The following is a 10,134-nucleotide window of genomic DNA, read 5'->3' on the forward strand; positions in this document are numbered from 1 at the left end:
ATAGACAAATGGGACCTAATCAAACTCCATAGATTCTGCACAGCAAAAGAAACAGTCACTAGAGTTGATCGGCAACCAACAGAATGGGAAATAATTTTCGCAGTCTACCCATCTGACAAAGGGCTGATATCCAGAATTTACAAAGAACTCAAACAGATTTACAGAAAAAAAACAAACAAGCCCATTCAAAAGTGGGCAAAGGATATGAACAGACACTTTACGAAAGAAGACATATATGAGGCCAACAATCATATGAAAAAAAAATGCTCATCGTCACTGGTCGTCAGAGAGATGCAAATCAAAACCACATTGAGATACCATCTCACGCCAGTTAGAATGGCGATCATTAAAAAATCTGGAGACAACAGATGCTGGAGAGGATGTGAAGAAAAAGGAACACTTCTACACTGTTGGTGGGAGTGTAAATTAATTCAACCATTGTGGAAGACAGTGTGGCGATTCCTCAAGGCCTTAGAAATAGAAATTCCATTTGACCCAGCAATCCCATTACTGGGTATATATCCAAAAGACTATAAATCGTTCTACTATAAGGACACATGTACACGAATGTTCATTGCAGCACTGTTTACAATAGCAAAGACCTGGAATCAACCCAAATGCCCATTGATAATAGACTGGATTGGAAAAATGTGGCACATATACACCATGGAATATTATGCAGCAATCAGAAATGATGAGTTCGTGTCGTTTGTAGGGACATGGATGAATCTGGAGAACATCATCCTCAGCAAACTGACACAAGAACAGAAAATGAAACACCGCATATTCTCACTCATAGGTGGGTGATGAAAAATGAGAACACATGGACACAGAAAGGGGAGTACTAAACACTGGGGTTTATTGGGGGGAAAAGGGGAGGGCCAGTGGGAGGGGGAGGTGGGGAGGGATAGCCTGGGGAGAAATGCCAAATGTGGGTGAAGGGGAGAAGAAAAGCAAAGCACACTGCCATGTGTGTACCTACGCAACTGTCTTGCATGCTCTGCTCATGTACCCCAAAACCTAAAATCCCATAAAAATTTAAAAAAAAAAAAAAAAGGTTTTTGCAACAAAAAGAACTGAGTGAGACATAGTGGAGACAGAGAGTAAATACAGAAAAGTAATTTGTTCATTCATACACAGTATTTTTCAGATCCAAGTAACTGCTTCACACTCTAGTGTTGAAGAAATTACACAGCATGCACATGAATTAAGTAAAATGGGCAAAATGACTGTTACTCCCCCTGGACATCAACCATCACAGATAACATTTTATAAACATAACATCTTCCATTGGTCAGAAGATTCTCCATTTCCCAAAAGATAATTCTCAAAATGCCAAAGTTCTTTTTCTGGTGCCATCCATGTATACATGCATTTATTCATCAGTTACTCACACAAGAGAGATGATTTAGAGAATTCTAGACCAATTAAAGTGATACAAAAGTGACACCACCATATGAGACATTACTAGGTTTGCCAGCTTTGGATGTGCAGCTTTTGATGCACCTTAATTTGGAGAAATTTTTATTATTCACTTTTTAAAATAAAATGAATCATGGTTATTTTCTTAAAGCACAAATTTTCATGACTCAAATTTTTATAAAATTCAATTTAATATCTTTGTTATTTCAGAAGTCCAGGAAATTATTGTAAATCAGGATTCTGTGATTTTGTAGTTTAAAATATGTAAAGCCCATGGTATAAATCAATTTATTCATCTCATTTTAATTGCATACTCACTATGTACCAGGCTACTCTAAGTATCAGGGGAGATACATGGACTTCTCATCCATGATCCCTGCAGATGAGGAATACTACCTAGTTGAAGAGAGAGAGAGAGAGATAATGAACCAATACCATTAAATGAGTCAGCTTTTGGGGGTCAGAACTTTGTGTGTTCAAATTCAAGCCCTAGGACTCAGATCATATATATTTAAAATGAATATAAGATCTACAATAATTATAATAAAATATAAATGTGGATATTAATATGAATTTTTGAAAATAATGTGAGCACTATAATAATTCAGGTTCAAAGAGTCAAGGACCATCAGGAAAGAAATAACCAACTCCATTTAGAAAAGTTTCCTCAAAGATAGTAACCTCTCAGCTGGATTAAACAGATAAAAAATAGACAGAAAGATATTCCAGGTAGAAGGAACCCATGTAGGGAGGCATAAAAAGCAGGGCATGCTAATGAACAGTATGAAGTTCAAACTGATTGGGGTATTGAAGGCAGAAAGTAAAAAGAGATTGGAAGGGTAGTCAATTATTTATAAAGTAATTAAGAGAGCAAAGAGAGTTGTTAGATCAAAAGGGAAGGGTAGGAATGATGGGCTTCCACATGTAGTGGAAAGACATGGATAGACAAGTGTATATCCAGCACATCTGTCATAAAATTGTCTTGTGACAATCTCAGCTGCCCCTCATAAATCTAATTCCTAAAATGTTAATAATAGTAATAAAAGTAACTGAGCCCATGTTGCTAAATTCCAGGAGGCACCCTTCACATTTTATTTTACATTAATAGTGCCCCCTGATTTATGCAGCAATAGCATGCACTAATGTAAAGTATATTAGCTTAGTCTATTAGGATTTAGAATAATGAGTATAGAAGCCAGACTGACATACTTGCTTACTGTCCAATTGGTGCACATGAAGATTCTTCTTAAGGTCCAGGCACCATCTTTTCCTTCTCAGGTTCAGGTACCATCCTCTGTTGGTACTATCTTCTTTATTGTCAAATGCTCTCATTCCTGGCTAATTTCATATCTCCCATCTCAAGAAAAAAGTAGCAATGCTGTTATTACTCAAGATACAATGGCATTTTGGAGGTTGTTTATACTGAAACAAATAAATCTTCTTGCCTCTACAGTTGTCTATTACCTTTTATTTAATTTAAAGCTGGTTACATCATTACTTACATTGCTACATCATCTATCATGTCACCCTTAATTCTGGCTTCCAGTGACTCTTGTGTTTCACTGATGATAAGCACAAATGCAAATCTCTGGTCCTGTTAAATTTACTACTCACACTTTAACATAAATGAAACAATACATCTTTTGACCATGTTTTCTTCTAAACTCTTAGGACATGATCACTACATTTCTACAATGTGACCTATTTTAATGTTACTTACACCCCTGTCTTCCATGCACAGGGACCAACAGGAAGAATAGGTGAGGCGCCTGAGGTAAAGCAAAGTGTTCACATTCCTGCAAGAAATGTTTGGCAGGACTTTAAAACCAACTCAGGGAAGTATAATGAAACCACATTGATGGAGGTGGGCGAGGACATTAGCTAGAAGGGTCCACTGGTATTGCACAGCCATGATCCTCAAAGCCCTTGAAAGAGGTAGGCATGGCCACCCTCAAAGACTGCATGACAATTGATGTGGAGTCTGTAGAGAAATGGAGTCCCACCCTGGGTGCCTGTGGCAGAGAATGCACTGGGTAAAGAATACCCATCACCACTGCTGCTACCTTTATGTATTGTAGGCAAAGGCTACTTGGGTGGAAAGAGCTCCTGGGGGCCCCACACATACAGCTCAAGATCAAGGGTGAGTCAAAGGCCACAGCCCTAAACTTTTCTTGTGTTCAGTATGGATAAGTCACCCAAAGTCACCTGTCATAACTTCACAAAAGATGATAGGGCAAAAATGGAGCTTATCTACATGCTTTGGGAGACTAATGTTTTGACTGGAAAGTGTATGGCTAAAGACAAAAGGAACTATAAACAAACACTACACTCTAGTTAGTAAAGTTTAATTTCATGGAGGAATGGTCTATAACTCTGAAACTCCTTTGTATGCATCCTGAGGTGGAACAAATGAGTAGGTGGAGGCTAGATAGTGGAAGAGAAGTTTCTTACTGTCACAGAGGTGAGGGAGAAGGCTGGAATAAGCCCTGTGGTTCCGAAGTCAGAGACATCAGTATGAACTAATCTTTAACCATAAAGACAGCTGCATAGACACAGAAGTAATTACAGATGTGTGTGTGTGTGTATTTAAATGAAGATAGTAATATTAGTATTCATACCTACCTATCTTTGATCTGTTCCCTGAAATGGTCTAGGAGTGCTGCCCCATTAGCAATGAGAATACCCAGCACTCAGATCTTTGTAAAACATTCTCTTACAAAGAGAACCAGGCCTTCCTTAAGAAATGGTCATTTCTAGGGCCGGGAAAGGGAGTTATAAGTCGAGCCAGAATCAGCTTGCCATGCTAGAAAGAAAACAAAATATAGTCAAAGGGATAGGGGAGTCAACAAAAAAGGAGCCCCAAAGGCCAAAGCTGGAAGAATTTGAGCAACTGAATAATGTGGCATTGAATTATAACCCAAAGTATAAAACATACATGAGTTCATACTGACATAAATGAACAATTAAATAACAAATCTTTCTTATAAAAATATTATAAATAAGACACATAGATACTCCCCCTTTCAGGAGCTTATCCCTCTGCCTCTCTTTCAATGTGGGCTGGATTTCATGACTTGCTTCCAAAAAATGTGTGAAAAGGAAAGAGTGATAACTTTACAGTGGAGAAACCTGACAAACACCTTAACCAAGTGATCAATCTCAATATTCCCATGATAAATCATGTTGATATTATACCATGAGCCCCCCAAAATTATATGAAAACATGATTTTACACACACACGTGCACACACACAGATCGATGTGCCTGCACCACTGTTACAGTCCAGTGTACCAATCTTCCACACTGTGCAGGAAACAAACAAAAAAAAGCCAGCTAGCCAGAGTAATGTGTTCACCAGGCCATGCTCTAAAACTAGAGCAATGGGTTTGGGCTCTGTAGACTTAACTGTCTGAGTTCCTCTGGAAATCTGGTCCACTCTATGGGAAGCAGGGAAGCTGTAGGTCAGAGATTACCATATTTGGGGAGGAATCTTTCTCCAAAAGTTTTAAGTTTCTCTTTGGTGCCTGAGACTGACCAGGATGGCATTGTCATTCATACAGAGTGCCCAGAGCCGGGCCTGTGTGGGTCCATTTTGGTGACAGTGCTTATTGTACATTTTCTAGGACCATCTCTAAAGCCTTTGACCAGCCAGGGCCCACTATCTCCATTTCTCTTTGTCTGAGCACTCTCTGACTTTTCTGATGATTGCAACAATTGTGAAAAAAACGTTTGATATAATCAACATGGACAAAAGTGGGGGCTGCTTAAGGATAGGCAAGTGGAATGGTAGGGAGTGCAGAACAGAACATTTCAGGAATAGAAGGAAATTTTTTGTAACTTGGTACTAGAACCTTTTGTAAGCACCACACTTAAAATGAAACTATTAAGCATTCTTATTAAGAACAAGTTGTGGAATAGCATGTACAGTATAAAACCAATTTGATAAAAACTAAAAACACAAACTAATAAGGCTATAAATGACTAAGTTTGTGAATTAATAGACAAAGATCTAATAGGCTTGTAAATTCATCAACAAAGTTCTGATAGACTTGTAAATTTATAGGCAAAGTTATGATATGAGTTACCTCTGGGTGGCCCAGAATAATATTTTAATGTTTTATAAGAAACATTCACCCCACAACTCCTGCAGTTCATTATTTCAGTGGACCTTCATCACTCCTTACTGTTTCTCCAGATCTTCTAACTCCCTCTTAATAAGGTTTCTCCAAATTTCTTACTCTCTTTGGGTGTTGTTACTATAAACTGTCTTAAATTACTTCTAAGATCACTCTTTTCCCCCAGTTGTATCATCCACACTTATCATCTCAATCTTCTTTGTTCCTCATTATTTCTTATAGTGTCTGAATAGTAAAGAAAAGCCATGTTTGGAGAGAGATTCAAGATGGCCCTCTAGCAGCAGCTCAGGGTTACAGCTCCCAGTGAAGGTGCAGGGAGTGAGTGGACGCCAGACTTCCAGATGAATTTTTGTTGCCTACAGACTAGAAGATTCTGAGCAGAGGAGTCCCACGGGTTGCCACCGCGACTCTTTTGGCCGGCACGGATGTTTTGCCAGTGTCCCAGTGTGGCAGTGCTCAGTGCAGAGTATGCAGGACTGGGTGCCCTTTTAGTTGGCGTTTGGAGCTCCGAGAAGGCAGAGTCACCCATTCAGCTGATTGAGAGGGCTACTGAAGCCAGGAGCCAGACTGGGAGATTCCAGGGCAGAAAAGCACCATGAATCTCAGCTCTGCTGTTTCAGCTGGAGTGGTTGCCACACAGGAGATTACATAGATCCCCATGCCTTTTTGGCAGGTGACTGAGGCACCTGGGAGGGAATCAACTGTTCAATTAGAAAAGAAAAAAAGGGGGCTCCAAGGCAGGGAACCAGGTGATTGGGCTCGGCTGGTCCAACCCACACAAAAAAACAGCAACTGGAAATAGTGACAGTTGAGAGTTTCACAACAAGCACAGCAGAACCTGGGTAGGTCCAGCACTGTGGGGGAGGGGCGTCCACCAAAGGAAAACAAAGAAACAGAAATAACATCACCACCAGTAAGCTGGACGTCCACTCAGAGACCCAATTTGAAAGTCAGCAATTACAAAGACGACAGGTGGATAAATCCACAAAGATGAGAAGAAATCAGTGCAAAAAGGCTGAAAACATCCAAAATCAGAATGACTCTCCTCCTTCAGGGGATCGTAGCTCCTCATCAGCAAGGGAACAAGGCCTGATGGAGAATTAGTGTGATGAATTGTCAGAATCAGGCTTCAGAAGGTGGATAATAAGAAACTTCTGTGAGCTAAAAGAACATGTTCTAACCCAATGCAAAGAAACCAAGAACTTTGAAAAAAGGTTTGACAAAATGCTAACAAATGAGAATAGACAATTTAGAGAGGAATATAAGTGAATTAATGGAGCTTAAAAACACAACACTAGAACTTCATGAAGTATGCACAAGTTTTAACGGTCGAAATGATCAAGCAGAAGAAAGGATATCAGAGGTCGAAGACCAACTCAATGAAATAAAATGAGAAGACAAGATCAGAGAAAAAAGGATAAAAAGGAATGAGCAAAGTCTCCAAGAAATATGGGACTATGTGAAAAGACCTAATCTATGTTTGATAGGTGTACCTGAATGTGACAAACAGAATGAATCCAAGCTGGAAAATATTCTTCAGCATATTATTCAGGAAAACTTTCGCAACCTAGCAAGGCAGGACAATATTCAACTCCAGGTAATACAGAGAACACCACAAAGATAGTCCTCAAGAAGAGCAACCCAAAGGCACATAATCGTCAGATTTACCAGGATTGAAATGAAGGAGAAAATGCTAAGGGCAGCCAGAGAGAAAGGTCGGGTTACCCACAAAGGGAAGCCTATCAGACTCACAGCAGATCTCTCAGCAGAAACTCTACAAGTCAGAAGAGAATGGGGGATAATATTCACCATCCTTAAAGAAAAGAACTTTCAACCCAGAATTTCATATCCAGCCAAACTAAGTTTTATAAGTGAAGGAAAATAAAATCTTTTGTGAACAAGCAAGTACTTAGAGATTTCATCACCACCGGGCCTGCTTTACAACAGCTTCTGAAAGAAGCACTACACATAGAAAGAAACAACCAGTATCAGCCTTTCCAAAATTATACTGAAAGGTAAAGAGCATCAACACAATGAAGAATTTACATCAACTAATGGGCAAAACAGCCAGCTAGCATCAAATGGCAGTATTAAACTCACATACATTATTATTAATCCTAAATTTAAATCGACTAAATCCCCTAATCAAAAGACACAGATAGGCAAATTGGATAAAAAGCCAAAACCCATTGGTATGCTGCATCCAGACCCATTTCATATGCAAGGATACACAAAGACTCAAAAAAAAGGGGTGGAGGAAGATTTACCAACGAAATGGAGAGCAAAAATAAATAAATAAATGAAAAGCAAGAGTTGCAATTCTTGTTTCTAATAAAATAGACTTTAAAGCAACAAAGATCAGAAGAGGCAAAGAAGGACATTACATAATGGTAAAAGAATCAATGCAACAAGAAGAGATAACGATCCTAAACATATATGGACCCAATACAGGAGCACGCAGATACATAAGACAAGTTCTTAATGACTTATAAAGAGACTTAGACTCCCATACAATGATAGTGGGAGACTTTAACATCACATTGTCAATAATAGACAGATCAACGAGACAGAAAATTAACAAGGATATCCAGGACTTGAACTCAGACCCAGAACAAGTAAACTTAATAAACATTTATAGAACTCTCCACCCCAAATACACAAAACATACATTCTTATCAGTACCACATCACATCTATTCTAAAAGTGACCACATAATTGGAAGTAAATCACTCCTCAGTAATTGCATAGCATTTCACAGGTTTAAATGAAATATTGGTTGGCTGCTTGTTATTTTCCTCCCTTATTCCTTCTTGTCTCCAGTGTTAAGCACAATTATTAGCAGCATTCTAGCCTGAGCAATAAAGCAAGACTCTCGTCACTCTCCCTCTTTCTCTTCCTCTTTCTTTCTCTCTTTCTTTCTTTTTTTTTTTTTTACTCTTTCTTTCTTTTTCTTTTTTTCTCTCTTTAAACAAAAACAAACAAACTCAAGCCTGGCATACAAGGCCTCCACAGTCAGGCCTCCACTTCCCTCTTCAGCCTCAACCTCTGTGAGCTCCTTTTCACCAGACATGTTCTAGCTCCAGCTATGCTGAACGATTCCTGTTCTTCTATGAAGCCATGCTCTCTCTCACCATCAGCTCTGCACACAGATTGCTTTTTCTCTCTTTTCTCGAGAACTCCTACTTATCTTGGAAGTCTCACCTTAGATTTTCCTTCTTACGGAAAGATTTTTCTTGGTCCCAAGACTAGTCTATACTCCTATCCTGCTCAGTGTATATCACTAGGGTAGCAATTCTCATTCTGTTTTAGAATGATCTTTTCACTTGTCTTCATTAAGCTGCAATGTCCTTTTGAGCAGGCACAATAGGAACAATGGTTTGATTACTGTTATGTGCACAGTGGGTGGCACAGGGTAGGCACGAAGTAAATACTTTTTGAACAAATTAACACATGAAGAAATGGCTGGAGCCCCATGTCAGGTGCAGAAGGTGAGGTTTGGAAGGGCCAAGTAAATTAGTCAAGGTCACTCAGGTAGGATCTGAACTGAGGTCCCTCTGGCTTCACAGCCAAGGAGACCCTGTCAAGTGATGGGGCACCTCATCTTTGGAGCTGCATTTGCTTTGCTACCCCTGGCTTCTGGATCAGAGCTGCTGTTGTTTGCTCCCCTGGCTCAGTGGGCATTAAATTCCTAGTCCCTCAGGGGCGGGTTTTATCTCCAGGTGACCCCATTTAAAAAAGCAAAAAGAAAAGCATGTTTTATTTTTTTGGCAAATAATAAGTCTTTAATAAATTTAACACCTACATTACAAATGGCCCTGAAAATGCTATTGAGTGATGGTATAACATTGCATCATATGGGTATTTTGTAATATTATTAGCTATTTTATTATTTTAAAAAATTTTTTCTTTCCATAGGTTATTGGGGAACAGGTGGCATTTAGTTACACAAGTAAGTTCTTTAGTGGTGATTCGTGAGATTTTGATGCATCCATCACCCGAGCAGTATACACTGCACCATATTTGTAGTCTTTTCTCTCTTACTCCCTTCCCACCCTTTTCTCCTTGGTCGCCAAAGTGCATTGCGTCATTCTTATGCCTTTGCAGCCTCATAATTTAGCTTCCACTTATGAGTGAGAACAAACAATGTTTGGTTTTCCATTCCTGAGTTACTTCACTTAAAATCATAGTCTCCAATCTCATCCAAATCACTACAAATATCATTAATTGGTTCTTTTTTATAGTTAAGTGGTACTCCATTGTGTGTGTGTGTGTGTGTGTGTGTGTGTGTGTCTTATATACATATATACCACAACTTCTTCATTCACTCATTGACTGATGGGCATTTGGGTTGGTTCCATGTTTTTGCAATTGTGAATTGTGCTGCTATAACATGCATGTGCACGTATCTTTTTTGTATAATGACTTATTATCCTCTGGGTAGATACCCCATAGTGGGATTATTGAATCAAATGGTACTTCTTTTTCAGTTCTTTCAGGAATCTTCACACTGTTTTCCATAGCATTGTACCAGTTTACGTGCCCACCAGCAGTGTAGAAGTGTTCCCTGTTCACTGC

Source organism: Callithrix jacchus, chromosome 3 (genome assembly GCF_049354715.1).
Source record: "Callithrix jacchus isolate 240 chromosome 3, calJac240_pri, whole genome shotgun sequence".
NCBI classification, from domain to species: domain Eukaryota; kingdom Metazoa; phylum Chordata; class Mammalia; order Primates; family Cebidae; genus Callithrix; species Callithrix jacchus.